This window comes from Triturus cristatus, chromosome 1_2, assembly GCF_964204655.1.
Source record: "Triturus cristatus chromosome 1_2, aTriCri1.1, whole genome shotgun sequence".
Lineage (NCBI taxonomy): Eukaryota > Metazoa > Chordata > Amphibia > Caudata > Salamandridae > Triturus > Triturus cristatus.
Genome location: NC_140580.1, coordinates 505,560,304 through 505,581,741, shown reverse-complemented (window position 1 = coordinate 505,581,741; position 21,438 = coordinate 505,560,304). Strand labels below are relative to the sequence as shown.

The window sequence follows — 21,438 nt, the reverse complement described above, 5'->3', positions numbered from 1 at the left end:
TGAAAGGGTGTCTTAAGCTGTTGTTGACATTGAAAGGATCTCATACAGCTCTCCTCCCAGTGGTACCCAAGAGGTTAGCGCGCTCCCTCTCTAGAAGTTCGTAGCGCTGGCTCTTTTTCATGCTAATATCTGCGCTTTCTAGCGAAGAGTCATGTTTTCTATCAAAGAACGTTAACCGTATATTTACCCAGTCTATCAGTGTCCTTGCAAAAACACACTGCAAAGCGCATTTGATCGCCTACAGTGTGTTCATAATGTGGTTTATTAATCGCGCTCGCAGGGTACGTGTACAGCTCGCAGCTGCAGTTTCAGAGCTGCAAAGCGTTCGACGCAGGTGTTGGAATGTCAATGTGGTTTCCGTTGCGCGCTTTCATTTCTGTGCAGCAGAGGCTCACGTGAAATACAATATTTGACGCCCACGATAGCACTGCCTCGTTCATCATATCGTGCTCGGATGACAGAAATGATTGACATTGTTGGGGTTTCCCCCGCGCGCACGTGAGAGATTTTTTTTTATTGTTTAGTTCTCCCTGTGCGTATAAATCCAGTAGGAATAACACACTGACACTGTGTCTCACGTATACTGATTTTACCCTTTCTTCTGAAGATCACCCACTTCATGTAGAGTTGGTCGCAACTTAAGTATGTCGACGACGGAGACTGCTCCATCTCCACCGCTGACATACTCCTTGGACGACGTGATGGCGTATGGGCCGTCAGAGGTTTGGCCATTTGTCTACCTGCCATTATTTAAAGTGGGGGGATGAAATGGGAACATGTTACCTCCACAGCCCTCCATGTGGCGGTAAGTGAAAGTAAAAGCATTTTATTGACCCAGAGAAACCTACTGCGGTAAGCGAGTCATTACTATATATATATATATATATATATATATATATGGTTCCTGCCCATGTAAGATCTGGGGCTGCGGACATTTGTAAATCGGAGTAAGGTTTTTCTGTCAGGGTGATGAAGTAGTTTAGTCCATCGCCCTGGTGGAGTAAATACCTTAAATCACAATCTAAATCAGCCCCTAAATTCTTTAAATCATGCATGTATCATATACAGAAAACAAGCCATATTGTTTTTTTTATTGTTGTAGTAAGCTCTTAGTAATTTAGTGAAAATGAACATTTTGCCTACTGGAGCGCTCCACGTACAGTGGCAAACAAGCGTTGGCAAAGCCAGTAGTTTTGGCTTTAAATGACTTCGACAAATGCTGTAGGCAGGCTTTTGCTCATTAAAGGAAACGTATTTACTTTGATAATGCTTGGTTTTGTGAGGTCATGGGCATCACTATTGTAACACAACAACATAAATATGTGTTTAAATGTTAAATGTCTTCAACTACAAAATCACACACAAGACCGCATGAAACACATTGTTAATAGTTTTCTATGGCTAAATTAAGTGTCAGACACTCTGCCTTACTCTAGTTTGTTCAACTGTTTTGAATGAGTGTTGTCTCTTTGCTTTTGGTAATAGTGGGTTTCTTATGTCCAGTGTTAGACCTGCCATCTTTTGGCGTGGTTTCCCCAGTCTTTTTGCTTCTGACCTCCTGTTTTTGATTGTGTGCTGAACTTTATTTTTGCTGGTGTTAGGACTCTGGGCACTTTACCACTGTTGACCAGTGCTAAAGTGCATGTGCTCTGTGTCTAAAATGTAATGGTATTTCTTTCTCTATGATTGGCATATTTGATTTACTAATACGTCCCTAGTACAGTGCACTACATGTGACCTGTAAATCAAATGCTACTAGTGGGCCTGCAGCACTGATTGTGCTCCCCACATGAGTAGCCCTTCAAACCTGTCTCGGGCCAGCCATTGCAGAGCCTGTGTGCGCAGTTTACGACTGCCATGTGGACCTGGCAAGTTCACCTACTTGCTAGGCCCAAACATTCTCTTTTATTACATGTAAGGCACCCCTGAGGTAGGCCCTAGGTAGCCCCTTGGGCAATGTATTTAAAAGATATGACATGTACTTTTAAGTTTTACATGTCCTGCTAGTGAAAAACTGCTAAATCCGTTTTTTTAACTACAGTAAGGCCTATCTCTCCCATAGGTTAGCATTAGAGATGCCTTATAACACCTTACAAGTGTATCTTCCAATTGGGAACAGATTGAAAATTAGAAGTTGGTGTCTCTGGACTGACAAATTAAAAACAGATCTTTTAGTGAAGTTGGTTTTTAAAGTGCAGATCTGAAAATGTCACTATTAGAAAGTTGGCATCTTCTTACTTTAATCACTCTGTACCTCTGCTTGTCCCTAGAATAAACGTCTGGGTTGGATGACGTGAATTTACTCTAGACAGTCACACACAGAGGGAGGTGTGCCTGCATATTCTAATGTCCCATCACCAGGCTGATGGGTCTTCCTGAGCTAGAGTGGTGGGAGAAGTTGACTCTTGCACCTTAATAGGGCTGTGCCTGTTCCCTCACAAGGAGCTGCATACCCCCCTGTGGTGTGTCTGGAGCAAGGGTCAGAAAGGGCAGGGCCTTGTGCACTATAAAGACCTTTCTTTTAAGTCTCCCTACTAATATAGCTGAAAAAGGGAAAAGTACTGGACCACTGACACCATATACTCAGAACATTTTGGACTGAGGACATTCTTCCAGGAAGAGCTGTTGTACTGCCAGGAGGAAATGCCACTTTGCAGTTTGCTTTTCTGTGTTGGCCTGCTGTCTGATGCTTCTTGCCCTGGAGGGAGAGGACTGGACTTTGCTCTCTGCATCCTGCTTCCAAAGAGTCTCCAAAGGCTTGAGTTGAGCTTCCCACTTGTTGGAAGTCTCAGGGCCATTAAAGACTCCACCTGCAGGCCCTTGGAAGTGAGTTGCTGTATTAAACAAGAAGAAACCAGTACATTGACTTTGAGTGTGACTACGGAGCTGGCTCCGCTCCTCAATACCGAGCCGCTGCCTGCACCAAAGCCATGGCCCCCGCTCAACACAACAACTGCAGCTTGCAACACAGGCCCGACGCTGCCGCAGCACCTCTGAAGTTCCGCCACAGCGCGAGTCTCGAACACCACCACGTCCCTGAAGTCCATGACGCCCGACTCCGCTGCAGCACCTGTGACCCCGTGGTGTGACATCGCACCACGAAGTCGACGCCTCGCGGCTTGACCCTCAACGCGCTAATCGACTGGTGTGGTCTGTGAGATCCTACTCACCTGCCCTAAAGAGAACGCTGTCCGTAGCGGGTGAATCCTGCTCCCTGCCACTTCATCGTTGCCGTGAGGGGAACGGCTGTCCTCTACTACATCTCCCGGCATCACCTGGCACCGGAGCAGCGCCGAACGTCATCAGAGCGAGCTGGAGCCCTACAAAAGTCGACAGGTGCCTCTGCAGCGCGGGACGCGCTAATCGACTGGTGTGGTCTGTGAGATCCTACTCACCTGCCCTAAAGAGAACGCTGTCCGTAGCGGGTGAATCCTGCTCCCTGCCACTTCATCGTTGCCGTGAGGGGAACGGCTGTCCTCTACTACATCTCCCGGCATCACCTGGGACCGGAGCAGCGCCGAACGTCATCAGAGCGAGCCGGAGCCCTACAAAAGTCGACAGGTGCCTCCGCAGCGCGGGACGCGCTAATCGACTGGTGTGGTCTGTGAGATCCTACTCACCTGCCCTAAAGAGAACGCTGTCCGTAGCGGGTGAATCCTGCTCCCTGCCACTTCATCGTTGCCGTGAGGGGAACGGCTGTCCTCTACTACATCTCCCGGCATCACCTGGGACCGGAGCAGCGCCGAACGTCATCAGAGCGAGCCGGAGCCCTACAAAAGTCGACAGGTGCCTCCGCAGCGCGGGACGCGCGCGGGCGGCGCCCGGGCGAAGCCCGGGCCAAGGGCGGGCCCGTCCTTGCCCGTCTGTGTCCGTTTGAGGCTGGGCTGGGCCTATCCTCGTGGCTTGGCTCTAAACTCTGTAGCAGCTATATCTACCCCCAGAAAGAGCTGAGAACACTAAAAGGTAATACGTGCTCCCAGAACTAACAGGATTTGAGACTCTATAAGTTAAGATCTGTAACTGTGAAAGCTGTCTCCCAGATGATACATGAGTAGGTAATCTTTATTGCCTACATCAACTAAGAAACCCTATAAAACATGGGTAAAAGAAAAGCCCAGAATAGCGACCCTCTAGATGGGAAAGATTTAAAAAAGCCCAAAACACAAACCCTTTTAACGTATTTGACTGGGGCAATGGGAGCAATAGAGAAACAAATCAACTCAGTCGAACAATCTCTAGCAGCCGGCTCATTACTAACTGGAGAAACTGTAGAGCAAATCATTCCTACCCAAGATACGGAAAAAACCACAGATCGAATTGCCGGATCACTAGTATATGATTGCATTGAGCAGGTTGTTGGGGACACTATTATATCCGGAATGGCAGCAAATGGATGTATTCAACAGTCTGCGGGTGGAATTACTGTGCATAGCCTAGAAGAAGACACTATCCCCTCTCAAGAAATTAGGAGGAAAAAATCAGTTAGGAAACGGACATTTAAGTCTGGTAAGGGATTAAGAGATTCAGGCAAAACAACAGGGAACAGGGATAGGGCCAATATGGTAGGAAAGAATACCCATGATCAGCATTTGAGCCCTTTTTTGCTTACAACTAATTCAACTGATAATACGACAACACACGCTACCAAGGGGGATAATATAGAGACCCTTCTCACAGCTATAAAATGTCTAGACGTTTATGTGAGAGGAGCTCTCGAGAATATCGGCGAAAGATTACTACGGGTGGAGTCCCTCTTGACAAAGTCCCCAGCAAATAAAGATACTATAGTTCATACACCTATAAGCGCCCAGAATACTAATAGCGGTATGAGCGAGTCTGGTAACAGGGGAAGATCTAAGTGCCAACTGGATAGAACCAGAGCTAATATAGAAAATCGAACTAGCAACGACCATAGTAAAACTAGGATTCACCAACAGAACAGCAATATCGCCAGTAATTCAGAAGTTAAAAATAACACTTTAAACACCTTTAAATTACCTTATTCAAACTTGCAACCATCTTCACACCTGGACCTTCCTCCAGCCTGTACTCCCTACACAGTTGTCCTGGCAAATGTTCCACAGTTAGGACAGCATGATAAGGAGACGCATGAATCCTTAAAAAATAAGGCATTACATTGGCTGGAGAATAGAGTGGGAGTCACTCATATTCTATTTCAAGAATTCAAGATGGCACGCAGGGTGGGATGGGTTGGTAGAGGTAGGAAATCCTTTATAGGTGATTGCCTGGTTCTTACCTTTCGCTCCCCCTGGCTAGTCAAGAAGATCTTGGGGACCGCGGTTAGAAGTCAGTTTGAAAAAGGGATTAACATTGTCCCTTTGGGTTTCTTCTATCGACCTCCTTGTGATCCAGTGAAATTTGACCACCCTCAGCCTAGCCCTAGCCTAAACTATAATGTTACAGTACATAATCGCTTTGGTGCACTTACATCATTGGAGGAAATAGATTGACTACCCCAAGAGACATTAATTGATTCTGAGGCCATTTCATCAGGTCCCTTTGACAACAGCTTCTATAGCTTACTACAAAGGACAACATCTAATTCTGCGCCCTCTCTAGAAGCCCAAGCCACCAACTTACATAGCCACGAGCAGAATAAAGTAACGTACTGTGAACTACCTAATATAATATTAAATGGAAAAGGAATATTGAACCCTAGTCCAAATGTATTAGAGATATCTGTATCAGAATCTCACTTATCAACACCACCTAGGAAAAACAAAGGACAGAGTAGTATTACATTTTGGAACATAGCGGGTCTACCTTCCAAATTCCAAAATGACCTCTTCATTGACTTCATTAGGAAACTGGACATCCTATGTCTCCAAGAGACTTGGACCTTAAATGAAACCCATATTAATGGATTTAAAACTTATCATACCCCAGCCTGTCCATCCAACCACGGAAGACCTAAGGGTGGTCTATGCATTTATATTTCCAACTTGCTCGTGGGGAAACAAATCACACTTGAAGTATCCGACCCCCATTATCAAATCCTAACAATTACAATAGATAATAAAGATTCTTTGATGCTTGTGAACTTCTATAATAACATTGCTAAGGAAAAAGAGGCAGATACAATTATCCAACTTAGTAAAAGTATAAAAAACATCCAGTCATTAAACTTAGGAAACGCCCAGATTATATGGGGTGGAGATTTTAATACCAAACTATGTTCTAACAATAAAAATCAGACATGTGGTTTGAGAGATGAGGAAAATTGTAACCTAACCCATTTCTCACATAATATCCCTGGAAGTGCTATAAATGAGACTCTCTTTATGTTAGACTTGACATTTGCAAATGAACTAGTAACACCACCCATCCCTTTTACTCCAACGTTTAATGGGAGAGGACTAAGTTCTGTTATAGATTTCATCTTGATCTCAAGTTTTTTCGGTAGCAGGGTAACCCAATTCAAAAAGCACAAGATAGCCATAAGTGATCACTTTCCGCAAACAGTAATAATCACTACCAAAAATGCTAATTATCAAAATAAAAATAAAACAAAACAACTTAACCATATTCCTTCAAACTTGGCTATCAATAGCATTAATGGATATTCATTGAAATGGGAATTGATAGACCCTGATGTAGTCACACACTCAGTAGTAGACAAGGCCTTGGATCAAATTATGACATGTCTAAATGAAAAATCCTCCCCTTCACTGGTCTTAGAAAGTTTCCTAAATATTCCGAAAATAATAAAAAACTGCCTGACTGTAGAGAAAAAAAACGGGCATCAAAAGAAAAGCAGGTGGTTTGATACTAACTGTACAAAAACTCACCGCTTATTAAAAAAAGCTATTCACAAGAAGGAAGCAGATAAACATGGCATCCAACAAGCAAGAAAATTATATAATCAGGCCATAAAGGCAAGAAAAAAGGAATTAAAAGACTCCCTGTGGAAAGATCTGCATAGGGCCAGTATGCAAAAAGACAGTAAGGCGTTCTGGAAAGTAATCAGATCTCCTTTCTTTTCCTCTGAAAGTACTCCTTCATTGGACATAATGATAGATGAACACCAATGGGTAAGCCATTTCTCTAAAATCTTTGGCTTTCCGGAAACGATTACATCTAGGAATGCCTTAATATCATCCCCTTTTGAAGACAACATGGCCGATTCAACCGAGATTTCTTTTTCACTAAAAGAAGTATTATTAGCTTTAAAAGAAAGCAAAGGCTCCAAGGCCCCAGGACCCGACGGGGTTCCCGTTGATATTTACAAATATAACACTGACCTTTGGGCTCCACTGCTAACATGCGTTCTTAACGCAACTTCCCTGTTGGGCCCGATTAAAAGTTGGACCGAATCCATCATGGTCCCTATCTACAAGAAAGGCAACAGACAGGATCCTTCCTGCTACAGACCAATCTCACTATTAGACTCACTGGGCAAAGTGGCAGGAAGGATAATTCTTTCAAGACTTCAAGCATGGGCAACCGAAAAGAACATACTGTCAGACCTCCAGTTTGGCTTCAGGGAAGATAGAAGTACGACTGACCAGGGCCTTAACCTGGCCATTTTAATGGGAAAATACACGAAGGCGCGGAGAGGAAAACTGCATTTGGCTTTTGTAGACCTCTCCGCGGCCTTCGATTGTGTTTCACATAAGAAATTATGGGACATCTTAGAAGAAATGGAGGTAGAGTTATCCCTGATCAATTTTCTGAAAGCCCTCTACAGCACCGCTACAGCGAGGGTTCGCTTTGGGCTATCAGGCGAATGTACCTCGACATTTACGGTTTATAGAGGAGTAAGACAGGGTTGCGTCCTGGCTCCCTTCCTTTTTACATTATAGACAAATGGCCTTGAAAAGGCCATGCTAGAAGGAAGCCAGGACGTTCCCCAAGTCCAACAGAATTCGGCAATCAGACGCATTCCAGCATTACTCTACGCGGATGATGCCGTTATTTTAGCAAGGACACCATTGGCTCTCCAGCGGGCACTGGAGTCCTATAACACTTTCATGCAGGACATCGATCTGAAGATTAACGTCACTAAAACTTTTGTAATGAACTGTGGTAAAGGTAGTAAGAGGGCCAAGGATATATACCTAAATGGGAGTAAACTTGCCACCACAAGCACTTACCCATATTTGGGGATATTAGTAGATGACGAGGGCACTTGGGGCCAAGCAATTGACTCGAGAAAACTTCTCTTCATGAGAGCCACTTCTGCCCTTGTCAATTTCTCCCAAAAATTAGGAAAAAGAACCCCCTCTGAATTAATAAAAATATACAAGGCGAAGTGTATGAGCGTAGCGTTATATGGGGCAGGGATTTGGGGGCACCGTAATGTCTTGGCCTTACAGAAAGTGGAAAACGCATTTCTCAGATATCTACTAGCCGTCCCGCCCTCTACTTCCACATACGTCTGCCACGCTGAGGTAGGAGTCTCCTACATTACAGACATAATAAAAATACAACCCGTGATCCTGTGGCAACGTATATGGAAATCACAGTCCAACGAACTAAATCAGTTGGTGCTTCATGACGTACTGAAGCTTGATCGTTCCCTTGATATAGAATGTATCAAGTATGTGAGGGATTTTATGACAGATATTGGAAAACCAGAATATTTCTATAATCCTCCTTCAATGTTAGAAGTCTCAGGGAAAGATTTTAAGAAATTATGTATGCATCATATGGAGAGGTTGAGATTTGTATCTGAAGCCACAAAATCTACGGTCATCTCCAACCTTATGATAACCCCTTTCCCTGGTATGCAATTTTATCTACATAATCTTGAAAATTGCTTTGACAGATTTGTTCTTACTCGCCTTCGATTAAACATCTTTCATAGGCTAGTTACATTTCCAACTGTCAATAATTGGTCTAAGAACCTACCAACTTGTCCGTGCGATGATATTTCCCAGCAAACAACAATTCACGTTACCCTGTTTTGCAAATTCTATAAAGAACTGAGAAAGAAATGGTTAGCCCCAATTTTGAAAATATAGGGCATCCGCCAATGCCGTCCCGCCTTTTTGGCTCTCCAATGCCTCGACAATGAATGTATTATCCTAAATGTTATTCCTTTCCCAAAGAATGTTATCAAAACCCAAAATAATATTGTCTTAGGCCCTAGCGACAGTGCTTAAATATTATTGAGGATATACTATCTTGATTCTTAAAACTTCAGGACAGAAAAACTTAAACAGAAGGTACCTAACGTTGATTTAGGCTTATCCCCCCAAAGCATCATAATACTGCACCTGGGGTGATCTGATTCTTTTCCTGTCATGTTATGTCATAATTTTTACAAACCATGTTTATTCAAAGTATAATGAAAATGATCGATTATTCTCTACGCTAAGACTGTGGCTTTTTATGTATATTTCATTGTAACAAATAATTTGTTCTTTTTAAAGTATACTAACTTTTAATTAATATTCATTGTACTGAACTGATAGCCTCATAGTAAAATGATCAATTGAGCTAAAACAATTGCTAAGAACTAGGATAGCATTCTGATTCTTCATTGCTCTGAAAATTGCTATTTTGCACAAACTTTTTCTATTGTTTTGCCTAAATGAGACATTTTTAAACAAAAAATTGTATTTTTATTTTTAAAATTATTTTTTTCCTTTTTGCACAAATGCTGAAATGTAAAATTTGTTTATGCTTTTATGGTATGAAATTACTTACCGAATAAAGCTGATTTTGATTGATTGATTGATTGACCCTCAACGGTTCATCAACCTTACACTGCAAGTGGAACCACCGCCAATGCCGCATCACCTCCCCTGCGCCCTGCAACGTCCCCGGGCGTCAGCGGCTCAACGGCTCTGCATCGCATCCAGGAACTGACGCCTCACTTGCTTCTGTGACACCTCACCGCTGTTGCGCAACACACCGTCCCGAGAACACACGTGCCAAATACCTGCATAGCAGGAAGGAACAGACACCACACCGGCCACAGCAATGCCTCACCACACTGGTGCCTCGCAACGTCTTTGTTTTGTCAGCATCTCCAAGGCACTGTAACTAGGGACCTGTACGACTCTGTAGCCGGCCCGCATTCCATTGCTGTTGGCCCAAATTTGTGGATTCAACTCTGTCAAGCACGTCTGATAGCTCCAAATGGAGCTATTGTGTTTCTAAGAGCTATAACATAACTGCATTTAATATTGCAAATTCGTATCTTGACTTGTGTATGTTGGATTTTTTTTGTTTTGGTCTTGTTTTACTCAGATAAATCTTGGCTATTTTTCTAAACTGGCATGGAGTACGTTTGTGGTGTTTTCACTGTGTTCCTGTGTGTGTGCCCAAAAACATTGCCTCTTTAGTTTAGCCTGACTTCTCGTAGCCAAGCTACCAGAGGGTGGGCACAAGTAAACTTAGTGTATACTACGCTTACCCTGACTAGAGTTTGTGTCTCTACTTGGACAGGGTACAAACCACTGCCAACTAGAGACCCCATTTCTAACATACAGTTACTATTTTTGTCTACTCAGATACTTAAAAGTTTGGGGCATTAGTGTTTTTTTTTCTATGACTACGCAGTGTATCACAGAGTTCCTTGTTCTAAGTAATTACCAGGAAGCAGGCATGTAAGTGCACATGTTTTGAAACTGCATTGCATTGTGTCACATTGGGACTGAAAACTGGCAGCATTCAATATTTCATGAGATGTTAATGGATATCTGAAATAGAAGGAAATATAAGGCTAAAAGAGTGCCTGCAGCACCTATTATGTCATCCACTACAGTGGCAGTGAGAGCATGGCTTCAGGTCTACCCTGTGTAGTCTGACAGCAGCAGCTTGAACCCTGATGCTTAGACGTGCTAAATGTACCCTTTTTACAGGTAGGAAAACCAGATTTTAACTATTAAATGTCACCCTAAGCACACTTTGCTGCCTACAAGGTGGGTGTATAATATTTAAGAGTGGAACGTGTGGCATTAGGAAAGGCATGTTCCCCCAGTGACAGGAATTCAAAACTCCAGGTCACTGGTCAAATTGTAACTAGTTCTCAAAAAAGAGAGGAACCGGGAGCTTTTTTAGTAGGTCCAGCACACGTACTCCCTACCAACACTAGTTTAAATATACAGGTGTGCAGTTCATAAGGGCAGTTATTGATAGTCAGGTCTGTGGAATAACCTCCCAATGGAGGAAGTGCCCTCACACACTCGAGAGGTGTCATGCTTCATCATTTGGGCATGCTCCTTGTTGGGCCGGCGCTGCAATGCCAAGATTTAAAGCACGCATGCTCTATAGCACCATTATCTCCGATTAGGGCTACACTGTTTTTACTTAGGTTAGCAAGCCTCGCAAATGAAAGTTTAGTTAACAGGACTTTCCTAAACCTATTTTAAAACATTTCCACCACATTACTACACTACTCACCAGAGCCCACACTCCCTCACTCACCTTACAGCTTTATCCAAAAGAACTCCGCTAAAGAGCCCCCTCGCTGGTCCCCATCGGGCATTGCAGCGCCGGCCCGACTAGGAGCCAGCCCAAATGATGAGGCATGATACCTCACAGGGTGTGTGAGGGCACTCCCTCGATTGGGAGGTTATTCCACAGACCTGACTATCACTATCTGTCCTTAGGAACTGCACACCTGTACATTTAAACCAAATTGTAACTGGCACATAGGAGAAGTCAATGTATAGATTATTCACTTTATAACTTTAGACCTGTACCATTTACAGATTTCAGTCAAAGACTTATTTTTATATTTATTAAAAATTCAATCTAATCATGAGAAATTCAGGAGAATGAAGCACTACTGTATAACAACTGGAGCGCAGATGGAGAATGAGCAAAGACAACTCGTACAGGAACAGCTTCAAGTCCGTCCTTAGACACTGCCTCCAGCAGATCCTGACCCTCAATTGCTTTGCGGTGACAGACCACATTGACACCAGCACCAACGGCAGCAAAGAGATCTTTGCCATTGTGAAAGATTTCAGCTCCCCAATGGCCGCCTACAACACCATCACCCCTTCACAGAACCTCTGCAACAAACTCTCACAATACTTCCGCAGGAAAATAACCTCCATATACAACAACTTCGATCCCCAACGGAATCCTACAGGCGTTGCAACACTACTCCTTATCTTGTCAAAAGAAAACCACTATGAGCACATGGTCCTCCATCTCCATGGACGAAACCACCTCCACAATGCAGTCCATCCAATTAGGGGCCTCATCTGATCTCTGTCCCCACCACGCCTTCGCCAATGGACTACAACCTTCAGTACAGTGCTCACACCCAATACTTAATTTCTCCATCTCTTAATGGACAAATGGAAACACCACACAATACTCCCCTGCTCAAAAAGCCTTCAGCAGACCCACAAACGTTCACCAACTATGGACCCATCTACCCCCTACTGTTCCTGACCATCAAAGTCCTGGGGAAACTTATTAACATGCTCCTCACTAAACATCTTATTGAGAACCGGCTCCTCAATGTTACACAATATTCAGACCCAATTATAGCACAGAAACAGCCTCATTGCCCCTACAGATGACATCTGTATTATTCTGGACAGATGAGACATGGCTTCCCTCATCCTCCTGGATGTCTGTGCATTTGACAAATATCCCACCCCATCATCATTCAACGCATGCAGGAGAATGGAATCCAAGGACCCGCTCTCCATTGGATATGCTCCTTCCTGACTATTCCTTACTCTTCAAACTCCTGCAACATTATGTGTGGAGTACCACAAGATCCACACTGAGCCCTGCCCTCTTCAATGCTTACAAGATCTCACTAGCAAGCATCAGCCACACCCATGATATCAACATTGTATCCTATACAGACAACACCCAGCTGATACTCTCCTTCTTGACATGACAGAAGATCTGATCCTTGGGAGAGACTCATTACTGTGGGACTCCACTTGGTGGCCATCCGAACCAGGACCCAAACCCACTGCCACCCCACCACCCATGCAAGAATCTTGAGCTTGTCATTGTCAGTCAACTCAACATGCCTGGCCAAGTCAACCCCATCATGTCCTCCTGCTTCCACACCCTGAAGATGCTGAGAACAATCTTCAGATGCAAAACTGTCACTCATGCCTTCATCACAAGCAAACTGGACTGCAGGAAAATTCTCTACACAGGGATCAACAAGAAACTCACCAGATGACTTCAAATGATTCAGAACACTGCAGCCAAAATCACACTCAGCCTACCATTCCGCACACACATCACACTGCAGCCTAGGAAGCTCCACTAGCTTCCTGTGAAAAAATTAGCCCACGTATACTTTCAAAGCTCTCCACACCACAGGCCAAGCCAAGTCTCATTTCACAAACCAACCAGACACCTCCGCTTGGCCGGACTCCTATGTGCACATGTGCCATGTATTAGACCTATAAGCTTTTAGGGTGGCCTTCCCCCAAACATTTTTCCTTTACCCTCCAATTTTTGTTGGCCATAGGAATCTGTGCACTTTACCACTGCCAACCAGTGCTGCAGTTTTGTGCTCACTTCCTAAAATATGGTAACATTTTCTTACACCTGATTGGCATAATTAATTTACTTATAAGTCCCTTGTAGGGTGGTGTGCCATATACCCGGGGCCTGGAAATTAAATGCTACTAGTGGGCCTGCATTACCTATTGTTCCACCCTCTTAAGTAGCCCCTTAAAACATGTCCCAGCCCTGCCATTGCCATTGCATCCTGAATGCAGTTTTAAACTTCAAATCGACTTGGAAATATAACCCCCTTGCCAAGCCTTAAGCTCCTCTTTTATGGCATATAAAGCACCCATAAAGTAGGCCCTAGGTAGCCCATAAGGTAAGGTGCATTGTAATTAAAAGGTTGCACATTTGACTTTTGCCTAGTATTAAAAACTCCTACGTTCTTTTTTCACTATTCTGAGGCCTACCTCTCCCATAGGATAACATTGGGTTGCCTTGTTATATTTAATAAGTGCTAACCTTTGATTGGGCACAGGTAAACATTTCATGATTGGTGTCTGACAAATTGTAATTAGAAATCCTCCTTAATGGTAAAGTTGGATTTTAAGTTACAATTTTGAATGTGCCAATTTTTGAAAGTTGCCATTTTCCTGCACTAGCTTTATAGTGCTTGCAGCCTTTCCTAGGTCACATGAATAGGAGTTGATAGATGGACTTTGACTATTCCTTCCAGACAGCCACACGATAGAGGGATTAGGTGTGCCTGGATGGGCGATCAACTGGCAGGATGGTGGAGGGGGAGCTGAGCACAACTCCACTTGCTACTGAAAAGGATGTACTCTGCCTTGACATAAAGGACTTTTCATCACTGCATTGTTCATGCAGCCAGCTTGGAGCCAGGGCAGAGGATTCAGGAAACTTCAAGTACTTCAAAGGAAATTCTCTAAAAACTTCCACTTCACAAGAGGCGCCAGGTATAAAAAATAAGACCCTCTAACCCACTCTTCAGTTCACTTTCTGGACATGCACAAGGACTCTCAGAGGACTTCCTGCTGCTGTCTGCTGTGTATTTCACAAGACTGCGTTGTTTAACCTGGATGGACTGCTTTGCTACCTGAAGTCTGCCTTTATTCCTCAGAGGCCAGCCCTGCTATTTGAGCCCTGTTTCTTCTGTTGAACCCAGGACTGCCAGAGTGACCCCAAGGGCTAAGTGGATCAGAGCCTCAGGTACATAAAAGGCTCCAACCATCTTAAACCCACACCTGGACCCAGGCTGAGTGAGTTCTAACTCCCCAAATTGTGTCTCTCCAATCCTGGACCCTTGGTGGTGGTGCTAAAGGTAACCAAATAGCCATAATCCAAATCTTGGGACATAGAACATTTCTTGCTAAAAACTGCTCTGAGAACCGAGAGAAGACCGGGACCAACCTGCTCGTCTATCCTTCCAAGGTGCATTGCTGGTCGGCCTTACTTCGCGGCAGCTCCTGCTATGTCTTCTCCACAGCAGCAAATCCTTCTCAGTGTTTAACCCAAGGGGTATCTGCCCTCCTGGAACTCTTTTCGCTACAGTCTCCAGCTTTGTCCCGCTGGAGATTGACTTCTAAAAAAGTAACTAAATGCAAATGTAGAAATCTTCACTGCAATTTTGTCCAGCGGTTCTCCGACCTCTAAAAAAATGATTACCTCCCATTCTGTGTTGTGATATAAAAGAAATCTCCAAAGCTCCAGAGCGGCAGAGAGACCAACCTGCTTCAGTTATCTGGCCTTCAGCTCCATGGCAGCTACAATTTTAGCGGCATGCCATGCGGGGCGGTTTTTTTCTGCGCAGAAAAAGAGACAAAATCCCATTCTATGTTGGGACTCAGAAGAATTGTCAATGCTTTGTTAAAAAAAGTGACAAAGTCCCTTTCTGGAGTAGAACTTAGAAACCTTTTTTGAACTTTTTGACTTCCAGACGTTCACCAGGGCCATTCCACTTCACATATCCAATTTGAACTTCAAATTGCACCTAGGCACTGGGGCTACTGCTTCTATAGACTATCATTGTGCTTTTTGTCTCTTTGTCTTCTTAATAATAAAAAAAATAATATCTCCACTTCCCTTTATTTTATTTGTGTAGTTTTGATCTCATTTTATTTAATATTAATTTTGAATAAATACAATTCTCAGCCTACAAGAAATTATTTCTCCTTCCCCCCTCTACAAGGAACACCCTGATTAGCCTAGAACTTGACCTCATCCAACAAAAATTAGAAGGGCTGGCCACCTTGGCAAAGTACTTTTTTCTGGCAATTGCCAACCCCAGATAACACCACGAAGGCTCTCATAAACACTATTTTCACCAGAATTAATAACCCTTGGTTGACAAACCTCATGGCAGCTAAGGAATGTTTGCACCTGACCATGTAGAATTGGCATTCAAATATAATTGATTATACATGCATCAAAACCACAATATAAAACAACTACGCCTGTGGACTCGTGAATTAGACATGGAAGCTCTCCAGTCAAAGGATCTACACGAAACTGTGATATTGCCTCAAACAACAAAGCCTCATCTTAATCAGGCTATGGGAAAACGGGCTATAAATTAAATGTTAGCAGCAATGCTGGCCTCTCTCCCCATAAGAGAACTGTATCCATCCTGGAGTGCAGACTGTGAAAATATAAAAGGTAATCATTGACCCATGTACTCCTATGCTGTCCGGCATTGGAACAGGCCTGTCAAACACTTCTCAGGTCCATTTTTCTCCACCAGACCAGCCGCACAGCCAAGAAGCCATCCGCTTTCTATACACCTTGGACACTGTGGCAGGTATGGCTAAGTTTGGGACATTTGTTCAAAATACTCGCTCTCTCCTGAAGGAAAAAATGGTCGAAGAGGGGAGCGGCTAATCGTCTGATGAATCACATGCTCTACAAGGCCTCAATATTTGTTCAGAGCCCTAAAGCCAGCTACTTTTCACTAATTAAAAAAAAAACAAATGGCTGAACACATTTTAAAGGCCGATCTTATCAGAAGGCACAAACTTGTATAGAAGGTCGACAGGCCTACCATGAGCGTTTGATATCCTACAGTTTATGAATGGCTGAACAGACACGTTTAATAGCCGACTACAGTTTCCTTCTATGTTGCACCTGGGACTTTCAATAGCACTCGTACTTTATCGCAGACTTTTACTGACCATGTATAGTTTTCTATAGTCGCCTTGTTTTAAGTTTGGTAAAAAGAAAAAAAGGAACCTCACCCAATATAAAATTGCTGGGATGAGAGTCAAATTGTTACCCATTTTAAATTTGTTGTCTTAGATTTTACGAAGTACTCTGCGAATTAACGTTGCATTGAGAATTTCATTTAACTTGATTGTATGATTTCCTTTTCCTTCAGTAATGATTTTAAGTAATCACGCAATAAATATATTCATTCATTCATTAATTCATTTTATTTAATAATTTTTATTCTATTTTCTATTCCAGTTGGGTATTTTTATTGCTTGGTGTTTTGACTTTATTACTGTTTTGGGTACTGCATAAATACTTTACACATTGCTCTAATTTTAGCCTTTCTGATCTTTGCCATAGCTACCCAGAACCTGAGCTCAGGTTAATTTAGGGACTTTAAGGGTTCACCCTGAAAAGGAGTGTTATTATTTCTTCAGGTGGGCATACACCCAGCCCAAACAGTAATCCACGTTCTTATGCTACCTGAATGAAAGTGTAATGTACTGTAAAGAAAAGAAGAACTTGAAGGTTTGCTGCCCCATCAATAAATCATGGGGTGATAATGGATTTCCCCAGACTTGCAGTGCACTATATATGATTGGTTTCTTATAGTAAGGGGTTGGCATAACTCACGTAATTCTGTGTAGTGTAATCGCACAGAATTACCCCAAAATTCTGTGAGATTACGAGGAATTACACAAGAAGAGTAATTATGCATTGGTCACTATATTATTAGCGCAAAAGAGTGCATTTTGGGCTAAGAAAATAGCACCAAATGCAACATAACATAAACAGCAGTATGAGCAGTCACTCACTAAATGTGCTCTTGCTGTAGGATTTTTTCCGCCCAAATTACTCCTAATGATGCGTGTGGCCTTAAGCACATTTTTGATCGGTAATTCTGCGTCAAAAAGTAACACGGAATTACTACGATTACCCCAGTCTAATTGAAGTTCCACCTAGTCCTACTTATAACGCTTCCTTAGTTCAAACTGAACTTTAAAATTGTATCATTTAATATTTGATTTATTTGAAAAATGTAGGATTGGCGTACTTAAGGACATGTCAGTTTCTTGATGGTTAACATAAAACATCAAAAATAGCAATAGCTCTTGTATATACCATCCATGAGAAGGATGATGCATCTGCACAAGCTGCACAATAATATAAGTCATAATATGTCAGGATCTAGCCATCTTTCAGTAGTGGCAACTGTAGAAAACACAAAGGCTGTCAAGTTTTTTATTACCCATTTTATAGCGGCTGTGTGTAGAGTTATGGAACAGATGATATAAGGGATAGAACAGTGACATTACTGTAGAATGTGGGATGGTGGAGTTGGAAGAAAAAGCTGAAGGGAGAATAAGGGAGAATCTGTAGCTGAACAGTTATTGACAAATATTCACTCCTGAATGCGTAGTGAGTACATTCTCCACATAAAGTAAGTCTTGCTAACAGACTTGGATTTAAATGCAGAGTATCTAGAATGGATTGACACAATTTTTCTAATAATATTTGTTATGTTAAAAGCTGCAACATGTAAGACATGCACTGTGGCAGTTAACTGCCCATGTGGCTGCACTCGATCATTACGAGCTGTTGAGCCAGGAACTGTGTCTCATCTGTGTGCATTCAAAGTACCAGTCAATAATTCACAAGGAAAAGGAGCCTGAATAGTTCAACAAACTACATTTAGGAAATAAATTCTACTTACTGAGTCAAGAGTACATGTTCTGCCTCTCAAATCCCTCACTGTTTGCCTTCCGGTGCCTTTGAAGAATGCACTTGGCAACTACAAAAGCATGGAAATAGAAAAGGGACTATATGAACATCACTGAAGACGAACAGCTCAGAATTGACTATGCCCTTGATCATTTTAGATTGACGTAATAATTTGTTATATTACCTTATTGTGCTAAATTTGTATTTTAGACTAATATTTTAAATTGTTTTACTTGCAATATGACAGATCAAAGCATGGCATCTCCTCCTCCATTCTTGCCAACTCCCGGGGATCCACCAGTACCATAGGAACAATGCAAAAACCTGTTTAGCCTTTTGAGAGAACACGTATGGTTCAATCAGAAAACAAGCAGTTCTCCTTCATCATTTGAGAATTGAAGGAAGGGGATTATATTAGGATGTACCAGAAATATCCTTAGGGATGAATAAAGGTCAACCAAACAATGTGTTGAAATATCCTTACAAATGTTAGATTAGCAGTTTACAGCTAAGATTAATGTTGACCTTGATCGTCACAAATTGTTTCCAGAACACAAAGGATAGATGAAAACATTGCTTCTTACGTAGCCACTTTAAGGGGATTAGCGTTGTCTTGTCAATTTGAACTGTTAAATGGTTCATTTATAAGAAATTAGATTGTAAGGTGCACCAATAATAAAAGAATAAAAGAAAAATATTAACAAAGACCCCACCTTGGATGAAGGTATTTGAATAGCTAAACGGATAGATCATACACCAATGTGTTTAAAGGAAATGGATAATACTACTAACAATAAACTGGATAATGTACATGTGGTGGAAGGTGAAAATGTTGAAAAGAGAAATAAAACGAGAAAATCAACTGTTGTAAAAACTAAATATGAAGGAATTGTGAATCAAAAGGAAAACAGTGTTAGGGAGATAAAAAGTTTTCATTGTACAGCCCCTGGGTATATTCTTTCCAGCACAACATGTGCAGCCAAGAGTGTAATATGTAGAAATTGTGGAATGAAAGGACATTATGCAAAGATAAGTAAAACAAAGATTACTAGTAAGAGGATACAGGAAGTCGACAAAGGGCTTCATGACATTTGTGAGAGTATACTGGAAGTAATCTTGACTATAGATGAAAAGCCGGGATGTGCAGTGGAATGTATTAGTGAGGAAGGTAGGACTGTGTCGGTACTACATGAAGTCAAACTAGAAAGCATGGCTAAATTGGAAAAACCTATTAGTCAGGTGTTTATAGACGACACGGCAATGAGAATATTAGTGGATTCTGGGTGTTTATATACACTATTGTCGGACAAAACATAAGGGAAAAAATTGGTTAAGGAAGTATTGTCCACTGTTAAATCATTCAGATATAAGGGTTATAAGCTATAGTGGAAAAGGATAGAAACTTTAGGTATAGGAATCAGATGGATGACAATCAGATTCACGGGCGAAGCGGTGAAGGGGCAAGTATATGTGATCAATTATGGATCAAATCTACTGGGGTGGCATCTCCAAAAAGACTTCAATATTTTAACAAATCTGAAAGCTAGAGAGCCAGTCATGGTAGCGGAAAAGGTGGAATTTGAAGAAATAATAGATAAGCATTAAATGAGGTAATTGCTTAAGGCATCACGAGAAAGAAACATATAGTAGCAACAGTAAAGAAACAAACCAACACCATTCTGTAAGGAAGAGTTAAAATAATGTCTTGGTCCTGATGAGTACCATTCAAAATATGTAAAGAATGTTGCTGAGATAGTAGAACCATTAAGACTGGTAAAGAAAAATCCTATGTTTGTTTGGAATGATGAATGTGAACATGCTTTTTAGAGGGTGAAGGAGTGCATAGCACGAGCACCCATGTTGGGACACTTTGATGTGTAATTTTAGGTTTTATGTATGGGGACTGGCTTTTAAAGTCAGAACCGATCATAAACCCATAATCTATTTGTTTAAATGTGTAAGAGGGTTGGAAGGATATGTCACGCTACACATATCAAGTATGTTATCAGTATTGGATTATATTTTTGATGTACAATATGTAAACGGAAATAAAAATGTAGTAGCGGATTTTTTATCAAGAATGCCAGTGAGTGAGATTGAAACTGTAGAGGAGGTGGAGGGTGAAATTGTATTTGGGAGAGATGGTGAAATGGCACTAAGTAATGACAAATGGATTAATGCAAGGGGAGAGGATTCCTTAATGAAAGAAGTTGAAGTGAAAGCAGTGCAAGCATGTGGTGACTAGATTCTTGAATAAAGATATGGGTGAATTTACAAAGTGAAGAACAAGTTGAGTGTATTAATAAGTAAATTGGTGGGAGGGAGCCAAATTGTTCCACCAAGCGGAATCCATTAATGCATTATTGACATTGCACATGAGGGACATCCCAGCTGGATTATGACAAAGAGAAAGGTAAGTTAATCGGTATGTGGGCCTGGTATGGATGTTGATATTGAGGAAACTGTGAAGAATTGTTATGTATGTGCTAGTAACGAAACAACTGAGGTTGTGAAAGAACCTTTATTGGAATGTACAGATTTTCCAGAGAGACCGTGGAAAAGACTGTCAATTGATTTCCTTGGTCCTGTGGAAAGGTCAGGATCAAAGGATAAATATATTGTGGTACTTGTTGATTATCATACAAAATGGTTTGAGGTGAAAACAATGGAACAAGTGAACACTTTGAACATCATTGAGTTTCTGGAAGAGGTTTTTATAAATGAAGGGATACAAAAAACTATTGTGTCAGACAATGGAGTCCCATTTATTTCCAAAGAAATTCAAAGTTATTTGACTAGGATGGGAATAGTTCATGAGAGAGAAGCCTTTTTCAGAACTCCAGCAATGGGTTGGTAGAAATAATTATTCATTTGATACTTGAGAAAATGCAGCTTTCTTTAGCCAATGGGCCTTCTTGGAAAAGATAGTTAAGGAAGCTGATTGGAGTGTATAGGCTGACTCTTCGTTGGGTGACACGTATACCACCACTTGTGTCTTTGAAAGGAAAATAACCAGAAAGATAAGAATGCCCTGCATGGTTGTGTGGAAAGGAGAGTGTATGGGTGGATAGAGAAGAAGGA

At 41.9% G+C, this 21,438-nt stretch overlaps 1 protein-coding gene across 3 annotated transcripts in view; it reads left to right on the top strand.

The window, feature by feature from the left end:
* PTPRE (protein tyrosine phosphatase receptor type E) overlaps nucleotides 1-21,438 on the top strand; it is an 895,414-nt gene that overhangs the window by 611,339 nt on the left and 262,637 nt on the right. The window lies entirely within an intron of this gene.